Consider the following 20,955-nt stretch of genomic DNA (forward strand, 5'->3'; position numbering starts at 1 on the left):
CTTTCTTTCTTTTTTTTCTTTTCTTTTCTTTTCTTTTTCTCTTTTTTCCCAGGTTGGGCTGCAATGGGCACAATGGCACAAGGCTCACCGCAGCCTTGAACTCTTGGGCTCAAACAATCCCCTCACCTCAGCTTCCAAGGTAACTGGGACTACAGGTGCATACCACCATATCCTGGCTAATTTTTAACTTTTTTGTAGACACAGGGTCTCACTATGTTGCCTAGGCTGGTCTCAAACTCCTGGGCTCAAGTGATCCTCCCACCACAGCCTTCCAAAGTGCTGGGATTACAGGCATGAGTCACCATGCCTGGCTAGAAACTTGTCTCTTCAAATAAATAATAAAAAAGACTCTGTTTCTAAAACAACGTAAACCACCACCAAAACAAAAAAACAAACAAACAAAAAACCCAAAACCCAAACAAACAAACAAAAACAAAGGAGCAAGAGAAAATAATGTATTACATACAGAGGAACAACGATCTAATTAATATCAGATTCCTCATCAGAAATTCTGGAGGCTAGAATAAAGTGAAACAGTGTAATTAAAGTGCTGGGAAAAAACTGTCAATCCAGTATTTTATATCCAGCAAAAAATTCTTTAAGAATTTAGATGAAATAAAGATACAGAGACTTTATTACCAGTAGATGTTCTCTACAAGAATTGCTAAAGAAAGTTCTTCAGGCTAAAGAGAAATAATATCAGAGGAAAATGTGGATCCTCAGAAACAAAAGAAGAGTTTTGGAAATGGCAAATAATTGGAATATACAAACTTAATTTTCCTTTTGCCTTTTTTCTCTTAATTTCTTTATAAAATATAACTGATTACAGGAAAAATTATAACAATGTATTTTGGAGTTTTACATTTGTATAGATATAATACATGTAATAACTATAACATAAAGAATAAAGGGAAAATACAGATTTACAAAGTCGTAAGATTTTTATACTTTACAGAAAATAGTACATATTAACTGTAAAAGAGCTATGAAAGGTTGTGTATGTGTGTGTGTGTGGTGTGTGTGTGCATGCCCACAAGCATATGTATATGTATGTATATATGTGTGTGTGTATATATATGCCCATATACATATAGTAATCCTTAGGGCACCCACAAAAAAAAAAGCAAAAAGTCTAGCTAAAAATCCATACAAACAACTAAAATATAATTAACATTTTTTGATATATTTCCTCCAAGAGAAGGCAAAAATGTAGGAACAGAAGAATAAAGAACAGATGAGATAAGCAAAGAACAATAACAAAAAAGTAGACCCAAACCAAACCATATCAGTAGTTCATTAAAAATTAATAGACTTAACATTCCAACAAAAGGCAGAGACTTTCAGAATGAAAGTGTGAAAGGAAAAAACAACCTTTTTTTTTTTTTTCACTTCTACTTGCCAATACAGATCATGTTTATGACCTCCGTCAGCAATCCTCACCAGCAACCAATGCCCAAGGAAGATTCTTCAGTGGACACCAGCTGAGTGTCCTATAACTCAACTCAATTCTGACACTATCTACCTGGAGATAGCATCAGATCCCACAGGTTGAGGGCTCAGTCTCACAAGATTGCTTCCACTCCAAATGCCAACTGCAAGTAATAAGTGGTCACCTACACAGTCATTCCTTGACATCTGCAGGGATTGGTTCCAGAATTTTCTGGAGATACCAAAATCTGCAGATGTTCCAGTCCCTTTTATAAAATGCTGTAGTATTTGCATATAATTTATGTACATCCTTCTATACACTTTATAGTATCTCTAGATTACTTATAATATCTAATACAATGTAAATATTATATAAATAGTTGTCATACTGTATTTTTAAATGTTGTGTTTTTTTATTGTTATATTGTTATTTTCTTTATTGGTTTTCTTTTCCCAAATATTTTCAGCTCATGGTGGGTTGAACCCATGAATGTGGAACCCAGGGATGCAGAGAGCTGATTGTACTTCTGATCAATAGCTTATAAATTGGGGATTTTATGACCCTCTTCTTGAGTTCAATTGATTTGGTAGGACTGCTCACAATATTTGGGGAAACATGTATGTTTACTTGTTCATTATAAAGGATATTACAAAGAATACAGATAAACAGCCAGATGGATGGGTGCACAGTGCAAGGTATGTGGGAAACGTCACGGAGCTTCCGTGCCCTCTCCAAATGCACCACCCTTCAGGAATCTCCACATGTTTGACTATCTAGAAGTTCTCTGAACCCAGCCCTTTTGGTTTTCTGTGGAAGCTTCATTAAGTAAGTATGATTGATTACCTCATTGGCCATTGGTGATCACCTCAACCTTCAGCCTCTCTTTCCTCACTAGAGGTGGAGGGGGTAGAACTGAAAGTTCCAACCTTCTAACCACATGATTTGTTCCCTTAGCAGCCAGTCCCCATCCTGAGGCTATTCAAAAGACCCCAGCCATCAGTAAAATCATTAGTATACAAAAAGACACATCATTTTGGAGATTCCAATGGTTTGAGAAATTACGTGCCAGAAAACAGGGAGGAAAACTAAATATGTATTTCATGATATCACAGAAAGAAAATAGGACTCAATTATATGCTGTTTACAAGATTCTCCTTTTCGATATAAATATTGTAGAAAATATAAGTAGAAATATAAGTAGGATATATTATAATATATTATAATAGTATAAATATAAGTAGAAAAATAAAGAGATCTGGAAAGAAATACCATATCAACAGTTAGCATAATAAGGCTGAAGTGGTTATATAATATCAAATAAAATAGATTAAAAACTAAATGCATTGCCAGAGATAAAGGGAGAGCTTTTGTAGTGATTTATAGTATTTCATTGGGAGAGACATAAATGTATATGCTCTGAGTAACAGAGTTTCAAATACAGGAATAAAATATCAACAGAATGAAAGAGGTAAGTAAACAATTTCACAATCATTGTTAGAAATTTTAACACTTCTTTCTCTTGTCAACTGATGGAAGAACTAGACAAAAAAATCAGCAATGACATAGAAAATCTAAACAACATTACAAACCACTTTAATTGATATTGATGGAACCCCCAACAATTGAAGCATGTAAATTCAAGCACAAATGGTATGTTTACCAAGATAATTCATATTCTAGATAATAAAATAAGTTTCAATAATATTCAAAAGATTGAAATCAAACCAAGTATGTTGTCTGACCACAATGAAATAGATTATAAGCAAGTAAAAAGAAAATAACTAGAAAAAACCTAAATCCTTGAAAATTAAACAATATATTTCTAAAAAATTATTAGAGCAAAGAAGAAATCAAAAGATAAATTATAAGATATTTTGAACCAAAAGAAAATGAATACGTAACACATCAAAAATCTATGGATGAAGTAAAGGTGGTACTTACGGAAAGATGGATAGCTTCAAATGCCTATAATGGAAAAGGAGGAAGGTGTCAAATCAATGATATAAATTATAAGCCTAGAAACTAGTAAAATGAGAACAAATTTAACCCAAACCTAGCAGAAAGAAGGAAATAACAAAAATTAGAGCATGAATCAATAAAAGAGAATACAGAAAAATAGAGAAAAATCAGTAAACCCAAAGTTGATTCTTCAAAAAAGAAAAAAGACACAAATTATCAATGTTATAAATGAACAATAAGGCATCACTACAGATCCTACAGAAACTAAAAAGTTAATAAGAAAATACTATAAACAATTTCATGCCAATAAAATTGACAATCTAGGTGAATTTAGCAAAGTCCTTCAAAAACACAAATTACCAAAACTGACTAAAGAAGAAATAGAAAGCATGAACAGCAGTATATCAATGAAGAAATTGAATTTATAATTTAAAATCTTCCCACAAAGAAAACCCCAAGGGTAGATTGCTTTACTGACGAATTCTTTAAAACACTTCTGGAAGTGATAATATCAATTCTACACAAACCCTTTCAGAAAATAGAGGTGGGAACACTTTCCATGGTATATTATGAAGCTAATATTATTCTGATTTGAAAACCAAAGAGATCACAAGAGAACATGAGACCAATACTCCTCATAAACATAAACACAAAAGAGTTCTCAGAAATACTACCAAATTGAATCAAACAATATATAAAAATGATAAGACATTGTAATCAAGTGGTATTTATCCTTGGAATGCAAGATTGATTTAACATCTAAAAATGAATTTGTGTAATTTACACTATTAATAGAATAAAGGAGAAAAACCATATGATTATTTCAATAAAAGCAGAAAAACATGTGACATAATCATCACTCTTCTGAGATGAAAATCTTTAGGAAACTAGAAATATAAGGGACTTTCTTCAACCTAAGAATGTGTATTAAAAACCTACAGCTGTCAATGCTTTCTATGTACAATCAAGAACAAGTTCAGGATATCTGCACTTACCATTTCTATTTAACATTGTACTTAATCTCCTAGCCCGTATAATTAGATAAGAAAAAGAAATATAAAGCATAAATATTGGAAAAGTAGAATTAAAACTCAGGGTGGGAATGCCACATAGTACAGCCACTTTGAAAAATGGCATGGCAGTCTTGTAAAGTTAAACATAGACTGACCACATGACCTTGTGATTTCACTCCTAGGTATTTACTCAAGAGAAATGTCAACATATGTCCACACAAAGATGTGTATATGAAGATTAAAGTGGTCTTATTCATAATAGCCAAACACTGGAAAAAATTTAAATGCCCATTCAATGATGTACAAATGAACAATTCTAGCATACTCATACTGAGGAATACCACTCAGCAATAAAAAGGAACAAAATATCAATACATATGAGAATATAAATGAATTCCAAGGACATTGAGTGAATGAAGTCAAACAGAAAAGAACAAAGGCTACAAACTGTCTGATTTCACTGCAGTAACAGAAATCAGATCAGTGGTTGCTTGAGGGTCAGAAGAAGGGATCAACTATAAAAGGAGCACAAAGGAACTTTTAAAATAAAAGAAATATTATGTATCTTTTCTTTCTATTACATTAAGAGCTGGATATCATATATCTTAATAGTGGTGGTTACATGGTTACATACAATTACCAAAATTTATCCAACTGCACACTTAAAATGGATGATTTTTTTGCACGTAATACCTTAATTTTTTTTAAAAGATGATTTTTTAAAAGTGATTGAGTAAAAAGTTGGCCACAACAAACCTGGTTTGACTTATCACATAAGTCCATAGGAAATTTAATTTTTTTTTTTTTTTTTGAGACGGAGTCTTGCTCTGTCGCCCAGGCTGGAGTGCAGTGGCTGGATCTCAGCTCACTGCAAGCTCCGCCTCCTGGGTTCACGCCATTCTCCTGCCTCAGCCTCCTGAGTAGCTGGGACTACAGGCGCTGCCACCTCGCCCGGCTAGTTTTTTTTTTGTATTTTTTTTTTTTTTAGTAGAGACGGGGTTTCACTGTGTTAGCCAGGATGGTCTCGATCTCCTGACCTCGTGATCCGCCCGTCTCGGCCTCCCAAAGTGCTGGGATTACAGGCTTGAGCCACTGCGCCTGGCTGGGAAATTTATTTAACCTCTCAAGGCTCAGTTTCTATTGCTATAAAACAGAGATGAGTAGGCCGGGTGTGATGGTTCACGCCTGTAATCCCAGCGCTTTGGAAGGCCAAGGTGAGCAGATAACAAGGTCAGGAGTTTGAGACCAGTCTGGCCAATATGGTGAACCCTTGTCTCTACTAAAAACACAAAAATTAACCAGGTATGGTGGTGCAGGCCTGTAATCCCAGCGCTCGGGAGGCTGAGGCAGGAGAATTGCTTGAACTCGGGAGGTGGAGGTTGCGGTGAGCCAAGATCATGCCACTCCACTCCAGCCTGGGCAACAGAGTGAGACTCTGTCTCAAAAAACAACAATAACAGCAAACCAAAACAAAAAACAAACAAAGATGAGTATTTCTTACAGAATTATGATGATGAATAAACAGGATAATTGATGTACCTGCCACAAAATTAATGCTCAATACGCATAAACCATGAAGATAAAAGGAGGCCGGTAGGAGAGGTAGAAGACATATTCCAGAGAGAGCAGACAACAGGTGCAGAGGGATAGAGGTGAGTGAGCAGGATCAGCTGTTCAGTCTGGTGGGAGTGTAGGGAGAGGAAAAATTCAGGAAATGAGAACCAGGACTCTGATCCTCAAAGGCCTCTGCCTACCACATTAATGAGTTTGGATTTTAGTTTGAAATCCCTGGGAGTTATTAAAGGGGCAGTGCAATGTAGTGCTTAGTTATGTTTTGGAGCCAGATTGCATTTGAATTTTGGTTCTCTCATCTATTAACTGTGGAAGTTTTGAAAGTTCCTCACGTTCTCAGTAGTTTCCTCAACTGTGAAAGACGAAATCATTTCACTTGTTACGAGGATTAAATGAGTGCTACGTTTTCCACATTCTCTGGCACATAACAAACAATCAATGTGATTAAACTTGCATGTTAGGGTGTGGACAGTGGTTTATAGGAAACAGGCAGCAAGGACATCCGTGTGAAAACAGTTTCACTCTCTAAGTGAAAATTGAAGGTGTCCCAAGCTAAGGCAATGATAATAAGGACAGGAATGGAGACAGGCTGGGAAAATATATAGGAGGTGGAATCAACACAGCTCAGGCCAATGGGGTGGTCATAGAGGGAAAGAAAGGAATCAAAGGTAACGCCGAGGTTTCTGGTCTAGGATATAGGGCCATTTATCTAGATTTAGGGCCCTTGCACAGTGACTCACTCACACCTGCAATCCCAGTACTTTGGGAGGCTGTGCCAGGAGGATTGCTTGAGGCCAAGAGCTCAAGACCAGCCTGGGCAACATGGCTACACCCCCATCTCTACCAAAAATTACACACACACACACACACACACACACACATACACGGGAAACATGAGACCACCAGTTCTCACATCCACTTCTCACTGAATGAGGCTACCATATCTGCCCATGACTAAAACGCGGTTCCTCACCCTATCCCCGAGGTGCCCCCAACAAATGCATGCTACACTGAATTGCCCATCAGAGATTAGATGGGTATCAGTAGGTCTGGAAGGAACACCGGCTTCTAGCAGGACACAGAAATGGAAAAGTGATCACATTTAAGATGGGAAATGAACGGCTGCCTTCACCACAAAAGGAAGTTTGTACCATCTCACTGTATCTCCTCTGTATTTCCCTTGTGACTCCAAAAAAATACGGACAAACACTCTAAATGAAAAACATCCCTAGGAAGGCGGGCGCGGTGGCTCAAGCCTGTAATCCCAGCACTTTGGGAGGCTGAGGTGGGTGGATCATGAGGTCAGGAGACCGAGACCATCCTGGCTAACACGGTGAAACCCCGTCTCTACTAAAAATACAAAAAAATAGCTGGGCACGGTGGCGGGTGCCTGTAGTCCCAGCTACTCAGGAGGCTGAGGCAGGAGAATGGCGTGAACCCAGGAGGCGGAGCTTGAAGTGAGCCGAGATTGCGCCACTGCACTCCAGCCTGGGTGACAGAGAAGCTGGAAAAAAAAAAAAAAAATTCCCTAGGAAAAAAATAAGAAAATCTTACTACAAAATGAAACCTACAAGTCTGCCCTACTTAGAAGACAAGGAAACTGTAGAGAGGGTGCTAGCTCCCGCAGTCAAATGTGGCTGCACAGAACATCACAGCAAACATGTCACATTCAAATGCTGCCTGGTTTGTGAGTCATTCATTGCTCCATTAAATTATTTTACATTTAATTCGGTTGAAGTTTTCCTTTAATCAACTGATTTTTTAAAAAGTACCTCAGGTTAACTTTAAAAAAACAAATCTGTCCTTAAAAATTGGGTTGGCCAGGCACAGTGATGCAGTGGCTCATGCTTGTAATCCCAGCACTTTGGGAGGCCGAGGTGGAAAGATCGCTTGAGTCCAGAAGTTCAAGACCAGCTTGGTCAACACAGTGACACCTGGTCTCTTAAAAGAGAGAGAAAGAGAGAGAGAAATAATTGTGTTGTGACTTATACTCTATACAATGTATATAGCAAGACATACAATATATCTAGTCAGATAGACAGCCATAGTTCCAATGAGCTAATAATACACATGGATTGTGGTAAGCTATGAGTGGCATATATAGAGACCAATAGGAAAAGAGTTAACTGTGATTGCAGATATCTAAGCAGGTGAACAAGGCATTTGATGTATGGATCATTTTTCCCCCGGCAGCAATGAGGGAGGTTTTTCCAATGAAAGGTTATAAACAAGGTGGTGGGAAAATTTAAGCTGTGTACAAGTGTGTTCATTGGCTAGGGCTGTTGTAACAAACTACCAGAGACTGGGAAGCTTAGACAACAGACGTTTCCTTCATTTTTGGATGCTAGGAGTTTAAGATCAAGGTGTCAGCAGGAGGATTCATCCCTTCTGAGGGCTGCAAGGGAGAATCTGTTCCAGCTCTGGTGGTTTGGTGGCAATCTCTGGCATTCCTTGACTTCTAGGAGCATCACCCTGCTCTCTGCCCACATATTCACCTAGTGTTCCTGGTGTTCTCCCTGTGTCTCTTGAACAGTGTCTTCTCCATGTGTGTGTGTTATTGTGTCTACATTTCCCCTATTTATAAGGACCAAAGTCATATTGGATTAGGGGTCCATCCTACTGACCTCATCTCAGTTAATTATGTCTACAACAACCTGGCTTTCAAATAAGGTCACATTTTGGAGTACTGGGAGTTAGAACTTTAACATGTACGTTATTTTTAGGGCTAGGGTGAGAAGGACATAATTTAACCTTTAACGTAATTTAACATTTAACATAATTTAACCTTTAACAACCAGTATGGGCCGGGTGCTGTGGCTCACGCCTGTAATCCCAGCACTTGCGAGGTCAAGGAGGGTGGATCACCTGAGGTCAGGAGTTTGAGACCAGCTTGCCCAACATGGTGAAACCCCGTCTTTACTAAAAATATAAAAATTAGCCGGGCGTGGTGGCGGGTGCCTGTAATCCCAGCTACTCAGGAGGCTGAGGAAGGAGAATCGCTTGAACCCAGGAGGCGGAGTTTGCAGTGAACTGAGACCGAGCCACTGCACTCCAGCCTGGGTGACAGAGTGAGACTCCGTCTCAAACAACAACAATAACAACAACAACAACAACAACAACAACAACAACCAGTATGTAAGGCATATAGTGTGGCTGACATGTAAGGCCTGTAGTTTGGAGGGTACAGGAAATTGAGACCAGAAAGAGACCTTGACAAGCTTTTTAGTAAAATACTAATAATGGCAAACACTAGTTGACCAGTTGTTTTATCCCAGGTACTGTTCTCAGCACCTCATGGATTTGATTATTTAATCCTCATCATTTTATAGATGTGGGAATAGGGGCACAGGGAGCATACTTGGCTCAACTTTGAAACTTTCTTGAAATTCCTCCAAAAGGGATGTACTTTTTAAAAAATAAAAGAAAGAAAGTAAACAAGGAAATGATGAAGAAAAGTCTCATTTTCTGTTGGAAGAAGGCTGCTTTAATGAGGTTTCTGGAAGCCAAATCAGTGTAACTCCACCTTCATCAGCCTGAATTGTTTTTACTCTCCTAAAAGTCGACTGGTCAGGAAGCTCTGAGTCAGGATTGAGTCATAGTTGTGGTATGTTCTCCAACTAGAAAACAAACTTTGTTTTTAAAACCACTAAAGAAATGTTTGAATAAAGTAAATGTGCTTCTGTAGCCATCATCTCTGATTCATGAGTTTTTTGAATGGTTCACTAGCAAATGTTCCTCTGTTTGCCGCAGAGTTTGGACAGTGGATATTCTCCACACTTAGAGGTGGTCTTGTCCTGTCTTTCCCCAGTCCATCTTGCCACTGCTCTTTAAATGTCTTCTCAAAAGCTAATCAAAAATATATGAACAATTCCAAGCTGGGCAAACCAGTTCAACTGGCGTTAAATGCAAGAGGAAAAAGAAAAAGAATCCAAGTGAGAAATTATGCTGGTGTGATTATTAAGAGCTATGGTTTTGTACAAATACTGCTTCCAGTCTTACTGGGTTGCTCCTAATAACCCCAAAGTCCAACCAAACCAGGGAACAGAGAAAATCTAGGGAAGGTAGAGAGAGAGTTGAAAGCCGTTTCTTTTAAGGTGTTTTACTTTATGTTTCTATTTTCCCACACAAGGAACATTACCCAGATATGTGAGTGATAATGACATGTTTATTTCTATTTGTTATTTTTGCCTTAAAACAACATATATATTATCTTGTGGTTTCAATTGGTCAGGAATCCAGGCACATCTTAGCAGGGTCCTCTGCTCAGGGTGTCACAAAGCTGTCATTAATGTGTGGCCAGGTCGCAGTTCTCATCTGGAGGATCAACTGGGGATGGATCTGCTTCATTCAGCTTGTTGGTAGAATTCATTTCCTTGCAGCCATAGAATGTACAGTGCTTTGCTTCTTCAAGGCCAGCAGGAGAGTTGACCCCAGGGAAACTTTCAGCCCTCTTTTTTTTTTCTTTTTTTTTTTGAGACAGAGTCTCACTCGTGTTGCCCAGGCTGGAGTGCAATAGCGCAATCTCGGCTCACTGCAACCTCTGCTCCTGGGTTCAAGCAATTCTCCTGCCTCAGCCTCCCAAGTAGCTGGGATTACAGGCATGTGCCACCATGCCTGGCTAATTTTTGTATTTTTAGTAGAGATGGGGTTTCACCACGTTGGCCAGGCTGGACTTGAACTGCTGCCCTCTGGTGATCCCTGCCCCCTCCCCGCTCAGCCTCCCAAAGAGCTGGCACTACAGGTGTGAGCCACCACACTCGGCTCTCCTCTTCTAAAGACTTCCAATGATTAACTCAGGCCCACTCAGAATATTCTTTTGGTTAATTTAAAGTCACCTGGAACCTTATCCACAGTGAAGAATGAATGACTTACAAGGTTTATCTATTACTTTCTTCACTAGCTTTATTGGCATCTAGGCCTTAGGCCAAAGGGATGAAATGCAAAGAGCAGAATTGTATCCATCAGTGATTCTGATGGAACATCTGCTAAAGTCGTTCATCCTTGCTATATATACCTGAGGGTAATATTAGGGGACAGAGATCATGGGGACCATTTTAGAATTCTTCATGCCATAATTACTTTCCAGTAATATCCTATTTATAGTTGTACTTGGAACGTGCCACAGTTACCACCCTATTTTCTGAGTGAGGGATAATGACGCTTTTAAACAGAAAGATTGAGGCTGGGTATAGTGGCTCACGCCTGTAATCCCAGCACTTTGGGAGGCCTAAGCAGGCAGATCACTTGATGTCAGAAGTTCGAGACCAGCCTGGCCAACATGGCAAAACCCCATCTCTACTAAAATTACTAACCAGGTGTGGTGGTGGATGCCTGTAATCCCAGCTACTCAGGAAGCTGAGGCAGGAGTGTCACTTGATCCCAGAAGGCAGAGGTTGCAGTGAGCTGAGACGCGCTGCTGCACTCCAGCCTGAGAAACAGAGACTCCATCTAAAAAAAATTAAAATAAATAAATAAATAAATAAATAAATAAATAAAAAGGTTGAATGTCCTCTTGTAAATGTAGACTGGGCCATCAGAAAATACACTTTCCATGATCATGGAGTCATAGAAGCACATGTTAGACACAACCTTATTTTCTAATTTGTTTATTTTTTTGAGACAGAGTCTCGCCCTGTCACCCAGGCTGGGGTATAGCAGTGGCGTGATCTCGGCTCACTGCAACCTCCGCCTTCCAGGTTTAAGTGATTCTCCTGCCTCAGCCTCCCAAGTAGCTGGGATTATAGGCACATGCCACCATATCAGGCTAATTTTTGTATTTTTAGTAGAAATGGGTTTTCACCATGTAGCCAGGCTGATGAGACACAACCTTATAATCAGCTGGTCCATCCGCCTGTGTTTAGAGACAGAAGCCAAGGAAACAGCAGTGACTTTCCAAGGTCACAGAACTTGTTCTTCTGAATTAGATTCTAAAGTCATAGTGAAGTGGGGATTTGCAAATAATAAAAACTGAGGTGCAAGAGCTTTTTTTAAAATAGCACTTTTTTTTTTTTTTTTTTTTAAGAGACAGGGTCTCACTCTGTTGCCCAGGCTAGAGTGCAGTGGCATGATCACAGCTTACTGCATCCTCCTATTCCTGGCCACAAGTGATCCTCCAGTCTTAGCCTCCTCAGCATGTACCATCATGCCTGGCTAATTTTTATGTTATTTAATTTTATTTTTGAGACAGGGTCTCGCTCTGTGTCCCAGGCTGGAGTGCAGTGGTGTGATCTTGGCTCACCGCAGCCTTGACCTCCCGGGCTCGAGCGATCCTCCCACCTCAGCCTCCCAAGTCGCTGGGACTAGAGGCATGCACAACTATGCCCAGCTGATTTTTGTATTATTATTTTTTTTTTGTAGAGGTGGGGGTCTCACTATGTTGCCCAGACTGATCTTGAGCTCCTGGGCTCAAACAATCCACCTGCCTCAGCCTCCCAAAGTGCAGGGATTACAGGCATGAGCCACTGTGCCCCACCTCACGTTTTATTTTAAATTTTTTGTAGAGAAGGGGTTTTGTTGCTCAGTCTGGTCTGGAACTCCTGGTCAGCCTCAAGCAATCCTCCCACCTTAGCCTCCCAAAGCACTGGGAATACAGGTATAAACCATTGCTTACGGCCAAAAATAACACTTTCATTTATAATTTGCTCATCAGAAATTTGTCAAATCACACCTAGAACTGGGAACACCACTGAGCCTCTTCAGGGACTTAGAAATCAGGGAAACCCTTAATATGTGTGAATATACATTGGCCTGCGTCCTGGCCAGGGAAGGCAAGTTTAAGTTTTCAGAGGATTTGTAGGTTGGATGTCATGATTGCCTTCTTCAGGGCTGTCATCTCTTGATGTCTTTTATATTCTTCTTCTCTTCTTCTATATCTCCCTTCTGCACTGAGTCAGGGCCCCTCTCGTGGAGCATCAACCTTCCCATAGAGAGTAAAGTGATCACAGTGGAGGCTTGTTCAACCTTCAACAATTCTAAAACCACAGGGCAACATTAACTTCCTCCATTTCTCACCGGAAATCAACATGGCCACCACCACCATGCCCCACCCTGCTCCTCCTGGATTGTAAATCAGGCCTTGTTCATTGTAAGCCGCCAACTGCACGCTGTCTCAGTTGTCTGCCAACCCAGTTCTATCCGTGTGTTTTGAGTGATAGAATGTTGTAAGCTCCCTTTGACATGTATTTGTATTTGACTAGGTGGTTTGATTTCGTTAAGCGGTCTTCCTCTTTGTTATCCCTCCTGCCACAGTTCTTGGAGCTCATTACCCCTTTTCAGATTGTCGTGGGCAGGCAAATTGCTGGTCTCCTCACCTTGCAAGGTCCTTTGCATAACCACAGTTTTCACTTGAAAAGATGATAGAGTTGCCAGATAAAATCCAGGCCCCTGCAAGATCTGGAACATACTCTACATGATGCTATGCAGTATTTGGGATATACTTATGCCAAAACCTGTTCATTATTTCTGTGAAATTCAAGTTCAATTTGAATTAAATATTGGCACCTGTATTTTTATTTGTTAAATCTTGCCACCCTCAAATACAAACGCCTCTGTACCTCAGAGGCATCAATGTGCAAATGGGGTTCATGCAACTCACAACCTAGACCTCCCTCTCTTTTATATCTTCAAAAATCAATGCTCTTTTACTGTTAAGAACTTTGGGAGAGAGGGAAATCACAAGATACGCACAAGCAGATTACTACCCTCTTGTAGTTATAATATTTCATTTAAAAATTGATTTATTTTTCTTCTGACTTAAAAGCAAAATGAAAAAAACAGCAACAACAACAACCCAAAACCACAAACTCAGGCCTCTTCTCTGGACTTTCCTGCGCACGGGCTGGTGTTAACTGCACTGAGCACCCTGGGACCATTGGTCAAACTGCAGGCACTGGAACCGCTGTAGACCATGGACGGACAATGGCTCCTGTACGCACAGCATTCCAGTCTTGGGAGTGAAAATGGCCCTATGCAGCCTCACGGCCCATGGGTTTAGGCTGAACTTTGAGACCATTTCTTTTTATTCACACCTGGGATGGCGTAGCCCAAGTGAAACCAAGTGACCTGGACACCTTATCAGTGGCTGTGAAATCATAAGCCAAATTCCTCTGTGGCAAAGACTTTCTGTAAAAAATACCTTTAAGGCCTAGCCAGGCCCTAAATGAATAAATGAATAATCATTCATTATTGAGCAATGCTTTTTAATCAATGCCCTCTGTGAAAAGGAACTACCCCTCCCCACAAAACTTTTTTAAGAATCGAACCAGAATGGTTGAAGGGTAATTTCATTCATTTTTTTTAACAGATGAGGTCTTGCTGTGTTGCCCAGGCTAGTCTTAAACTCCTGGCCTCCAGTGATCCTCCTGCCTCAGCCTCGGCCGCTGAGCCAGGCTCGTTGACTTTTTACCTACTTTTAGAACCTCAAACGGTAACTAACTTACCAAGTGATTAGCATAGCCAAGGTGAAATGTTAAATTTAATGCAGTGTCACATTGTTCTTCTAGATTCGTGGTTAGTGGGATTATCCAACAATCCCTCTCAAGTATTTCTAATCAAAATGATCAGCCTTCTGTACCCTGACTTTCCAGATTCTGTTCTAAGCTCATTAGATGAGAATTATTCCATCTAGGTCAGTCCATTTGTCTCTAGAAAAACGACTCATGGGAAGATAATGTTCCCCATCCCCTTCCTTGCGTTTTGGGCGAAGAATATTTAAGGCCCTTAAGTTAAATAATTCTGCCATGAAGCATGAAATATAAATACAGGTTAAAAAATCATAAAAGAGAGACCATATGTCCAAGCAGGCAGCATGCACCTTGATGGGTGATGAATATGTTAAGATAAATCATGCCCAGATTGCAAGGTGTGGGGAGGCGTGGTGCACTGTCCAGATTACCCTGCAAATCTGAGGGACTCTGGGAGTGCTGCTGGCTGAGAGCCTTCAGCTGTCTGTCCTCTCCAGAAATTGCTCTTGGCTGCAGAGATCCTCTTCCTTAAGGTCATGTCCTTTTGTAAGGGCAGTTGGTATCCGATGACTGTCCATTGCAGAGGTATTTTTAAAGGCTCGGACCCTGTGCCCCAAATCTTGACAACTCTGAAGGCCCACGGGGTCAGCTGAGGTCACCCTTTCTCCTGGGGTGTTAATCCCAAGAGAACTCCAGCAGGCGTCCTGCATGCTAACTTCCATCTCAGACCCTGTTTTCCCAGGAATCATCCTGTAACTGGGGATATGGAGGATATTTCGACATGGCCTGCTGCAGTGGCTCACACCTGCAGTTCCAACACTTTGGGAGGCTGAGGCGGGAGGATGGCTTGAGCCCAGGAGTTTGAGACCAGCCTGAGCAACACAGGGAGACCCTGCCTCTACAAATAATTTAAAACAATTAATTTCAAAAGGGATATTACAAGAAAGCAGATGTTAAGATGGGATTCTGCAGCTGAGTCACCTGTGTTTCTGGTTGGCCATGAGGACTTCATAACTGCTGGTAGGGGAGGCACAGCCTAGCCCTGGTAAAACGCAGCGGTGCAATTGTTAAAACTTCTGCCAGTAGTGAATTTGAATGGCAAATGAGTGGAGGGGAATACAGTAGCCATTGAAATGTATTAGACATTTGAGAAACGTGGGGAGAATGAAGGACAGTGGAATTGGATGACTGTTGCAGGGGCAACTGCTGCTTTGAAAGATGAAAGGCTGACAGTGAAGGCACCAATGACCAGCTAGGTATGAAAACCAGAGACCTTCTGGGCAAGATATAAGGGAATCCCCATCTTCAGTCACCAAAGGACAGAAAAAGCTGAGGATCAGGCCCAGTTTTTAATCATAAGAGTAGCGGAATTCTACAAAGTGTTGAACTCTCATCCTAGGTAGGTCTGCTTTGCCCAGGTCAGGGCTCTGATGAGTAGAAAGTGGAACCTGGACATATGAGATTGAAACGCACGCATCAATGTACTTGAAAATCCCGATTCCCCAGAACCCTTTGAGCCGAGGGAATGGCTCCCTCCTCCATATTAAGGGCTAGCACCCACCCCATTTATTTGAACACAGTGCAGCGGCCATGTCCCTGCAAGACAGCAGGCACCCTCTTCAGGGTCTGCCCTTACCTGCCCTCTTAACCATTAGGTCAGTAACTATATTCTATAACCCACCTGGGGAGGTGCAGAGCCTGTGACGGGAGAGAAAGGACGATGCACTGAAAGGGCTGCAGGGTCAAGCTTATCTCAGTGGGCAGGAGCTGGCAGAGTGCAGACAGGAGCCAGCGGAGTGGGGGCAGGAGCCGACGGAGTGCGGGCAGGAGCCCGCGGAGTGCAGACAGGACTGGGCTCTGAGAGCGCAGAGTCAGGGAGTGGGGTTAGCGTGGGAGGTTGGGGGCTGTGCTGACTGTTTTTTCTTACTTTCTGTACTCTGAATGCTCTGGCATTTGGCGTCTTCATTCTGGACAGGCTCCCAGGGCCAGCTAATTCCTAGAGATAGCAAGCGACCTCCCTGTGAACATGCATTTGATATACAAACCAGCCAATCCAGAGCCACAGTCCCAGCCATCTCTTTTATCAGACTCTCACACACCAGCCTGGCATGGTGGTGTGTGCCTGCAGTCCCAGGTACTTGGGAGGCTGAGGCAGGAGGATCCCTTGAGCCCAGGAGTTTGAGGCTGCCACGTGCTCTGATTGTGCCTGTGACTAGCCACTGCATTCCAGCTTGGGCAACATAGTGAGACCCTGTCTCAAATAAATAAAATAAAATAAAATAAAATAAAATAAAATAAAAAAACTCTCACACACCAAGCTAATATTCCCCTAGCCCTAAGTTGCCCCAGGGCAGTCACTGGACAAATGGGGATCACCCCCGTAGCCCAGAGCCAGCTGAAATTATTCAGACTATCCAACACTATACTTACTTGGCATACTTACCCTGCCTCGCCCATGCTTCCCTGAGAAAACCCCAAGAAAGGCTCTGGTCCTGTTCTCCCTCTTCTTCTTACCACTCCTGAGCATCCCTGGTCCTTCCCTACTGGCCCCACATGGTGTGCTGCACCTCCTGTTTCAGGGATGTGTGAGTATGAACTTCCTTCAGGACAGTCATTTCCATGTCTGCTGTCCCACCGTACCTGAATAAAACAGATCCTCGGTACATTTTTAACACAGGGGTGGAGTGCAGAGCTGGGCAAGGGAAATTTGATGGATATGAGAACATTCTCTTAGGATACAAGATTTAATACTCTGGCAAGGATCCCAGGATGAAGAACAACTGTGTTGCTAGTGTGGCTTCTGGGAGGCTGGAGAAAGCAATGATCCATGTCAAACCAAGTCAATGTGCCAGAACTATTGTGGCACGCGGTGGAAGAAAAGATCACAAAGGTCAGAGAAGTGGGTATACTAGAGCATATTCGCACTAGGTGAGGCTGGAAAATTCACCAGATTTTCTGCAGGAGAGTCTGAAGTACATGCCACTTCCTGAAGTGATCAGGAATGAACTGGGGAGAGGGACACCAGCATTGTTGAAGTCTGGCGAGTCTCAGTGGTTCAGCTGTTCTCGATAGACCAGCACTGATGGTAATTATAGAACTGGGATCTCTGTGACAACAGGGATGATCGGATCCCCAAATAATAGGGATCAGGTGGTTACACTTTGCTGTCAGAAGTGAGGGGGCACAATGGTTATAGCGAGTGGCAAGATCAGAAGGTCAGCTAAAGGACCAAGTTCACACAGAGCTTTGGAGATGCTTCATAGACGTGGTGTTCCCAGGGCGCTTTGGAGGGCCATCACGTGGATGAGCACTGATCAACTTATACAAGCAAAAATTAAAGGATGGATAAGGGCAGCTGCCATAATAAAAATACATGATTCCAAGCAGGCCATGGTGGTGCATGCCTGTAATCCCAGCACTTTGGGTGGCCGAGGTGGGAGGACTGCTTGAGGCTAGCAGTTCGAGATCAGCCTGGTCAACATAGTGAGACCCTATCTCTACAAAAAATAAAAAAAATTAGCCAGGTGTGGTGACACACACCTGTAGTCCTAGTTACTTAGGAGGCTGAGGCAGAGGATCCCTTGAGCCCAGAAATTCGAGGCTGCAGTGAGCTACGATTGTACCACAGCACTTTGCCCTGGGTGACAAAGCAAGACTCTATCTCTAAAAAAAACTATAAAAAATAATTTAAAAGTTACAATCCCTTGTTCTTTTAGGGGGGGCCTGAGATATTTTTCAAGCCCAGAATCCAATGACCGAAGAAGAGGCTGGATCCTCAAGAGGAGAAGCCCAGCAGCATCAGAGCTGTAAGTAGTAATGTTTGCCCCAGGCTTTCCCATTGATCCTTACGGTTATTTTCTTACATAATGACATTGCTGATCCTCAGAGCCGTGACACACCCCTGTGAGAATGGAAGCAAGTGGGGTTCAGACAGTAAATGCAATTCTGGCCCATGTCTGGCTCACATTGATTCCACTGGGTCTACTGACTCATCTGGTGGGCACTGCCCCAGAACCTGAAGATGCAATTCATGTAGAATCAATCTACATTGATTCCTTGGCCTTGGTGGTAAGATCTGTCGCAATTAAGAAGAAAAAGGGAGAGTCTTTGAAACTCCCCTACCAGCACCAATTATTGTCATTTAAAAAACCATCCAGAATAATAGCCATACTGGCCAGTTTTTCCAGCACTGTCATGAGGAGGGAAGGAAGCCTGGGAGGGCCACACACCCAGAGTCCTTTCATAGCCCACCAGGAAGGGGAGTGTTGCAACTTGGAAATAAGCAGGTGAGATACAGATAGGAAAATAAGCCTCCCTTAGTGCCCCTACAGAGACCCTCTCCGAGCTTCAGGGCCCCCGGGTCACCCTCCGCCAGGCCAAGCTGCTGTGCCGGGAGCTCCTGGACCACATGATCTGGGTCATGACACATATGCTGTGTCCCTGGTATGGATTGTTGAACAAACTTGAGTTAGCTATTGAACACCACTGATTTTAAAACATAAGGGATTGGATTATGTAAGACATAAACAATAGGCTGGACACGGTGGCTCACACCTGTAATCCCAGCACGTTGGGAGACCAAGGTGGGTGGATCACTTGAGGTCAGGAGTTCGAGACCAGCCTGACCCAACATGGTGAAACCCCGTCTCTACTAAAAATACAAAAATAGCTGGGCATGGTGGCACACATCTGTAATCCCAGCTACTTGGGAGGCTGAGGCAGGAGAATCACTTGAACCCAGGAGGCGGAGGTTGCGGTGAGCTGAGATTGAGCCATTGCACTTCAGCCTGGGCAACAAGAACAAAACTGTCTCAAAAAAAAAAAAAAAAAAATATATATATATATATATATAAAACAGTTCAGTGAGAATTATGGCCCTGAAATAGATGAAGCCTTCAAATGCAGAGCAAAGGTTCTGAAGCATCCAAGATGCTGTGGGGCCATCGTGTGAGCCAGGCTGAGGAAAAAAGTAGACAACCAGAGGAAAAATAGTCAGAGGAAAGACAGTCAGAGGAAAAAACCTCTTCCATGTCATCAGCTCTGAGCTCCTAACACCCCTGAGACCACCTTCCTTTACCGACAGTGTCAAAGCCAATCACTGTATGAGAGGAGGAAGAAAAGGGAAAGGAAATTAGGGCGTGCTAATAAAGGGACTGTGGGAGCTTGAGGAAAGATCAAGGGTTAAAGGTAAATGTAAGAAAAAACAGGCCGGATGAAGTGACTCATGCCTGTAATCCCAGCACTTTGGGAGGCCGAGGCAGGTGGACTGCTTGAGCCCAGGAGTTCGAGACCAGCCTTGACAACATGGTGAAAACCCATTTCTACAAAAAATACCAACATTAGCCGGCTATGGTGATGCACTCCTCTAGTTTCAGCGATACAGAAGGGCTGAGCTTCTGGCTAAACCCCAGCCTTAAGCCTGGAACTGTGGCCCTAAGTGAAAACAGCTGATCCCATTTTTCTGCCCAAATGTGCCTTTTTGGGCCTCCCCGCCACCCCTATCCTGTGTCTATAAAAGGCTTCAGCTGGCAGAGCAACACAAATGGCTGAGTGTCGCGGATCCAAGCAGCTGAATGTTGGGGATACAAGCAGTTGAGCGGTGAGCAGAGAAGCAACTGAGCACCAGAGACTACAGATAGATGTGGCCAACTTCAGACAGTGTGGCCTCAGAGAGGGGCCCAGCCAAAGACGGCAGAGCTTCAGGAAGAGGTCACTTTCGCATGCCCTTTCCAGCCTCCCTTTCTGCTCAGAGCCGCCCACTGCTCAATAAAGTCTTCCGCATTCATCACCTTTCAAACACTTCTTGTGACCTGATTCTTCCTGGACACGGGATAAGAACTTGGGTGCCAAGAGGACAGGGGCTGCCACCCTGACCCTCCACTGAGCTGGCTGGCACTTGGCTGTCCCCAGACGGCAGAACTGAAAGAGCAATTGGTTGTAACATGCTTGGGTGCTGCTGCAGGGCCTGCACAGAGCATGCTGCTGCCAGAGAGGGCGACCAGCTGGCTCCAGAGTTCGTTCTCTCTAGTTCCTGCACTCACTCACTCACATGCCACCTCCCATGAGAAGTGGCCAGCGGTGGGCTGAGTGAAACAAGCCACCCCAGTTCCTGCCTGCAAAGGGAGTGAAGGGAACAATCCCATCTCACCAGCTCTCAGGAGGCTGAGGTGGAAGGATCGCCTAAGCCCAGGAGGTTGAGGCTGCAGTGAGCCATGATTGTGCCACCACACTCCAGCCTGCATGACAGAGCAAGACCCTGTCTCAGTAAAACAAACAAATTTAAAAAAGTGAAATCTAAAAAATAAAATAAATAATCTACTAAATCTGAAAGGTAATGAAAAATATAAGATGAAATGCCTTAGATTTAAAGTGGAAGAAGTAAAAAGTGAAAGATTTCATTAGCTAAATTAAAAGCTTGAAACGTGAGGAGACAGATTTTAGATTGAGATTAGAAATATATGTAATAGGCAAAAAGGAATTGCACTTTACTTTATTTGATAGGAATAAAAAGAATAGAAAG

This window comes from Trachypithecus francoisi, unplaced genomic scaffold, assembly GCF_009764315.1.
Source record: "Trachypithecus francoisi isolate TF-2019V2 unplaced genomic scaffold, Tfra_2.0 Lachesis_group5, whole genome shotgun sequence".
Classification (NCBI taxonomy): domain Eukaryota; kingdom Metazoa; phylum Chordata; class Mammalia; order Primates; family Cercopithecidae; genus Trachypithecus; species Trachypithecus francoisi.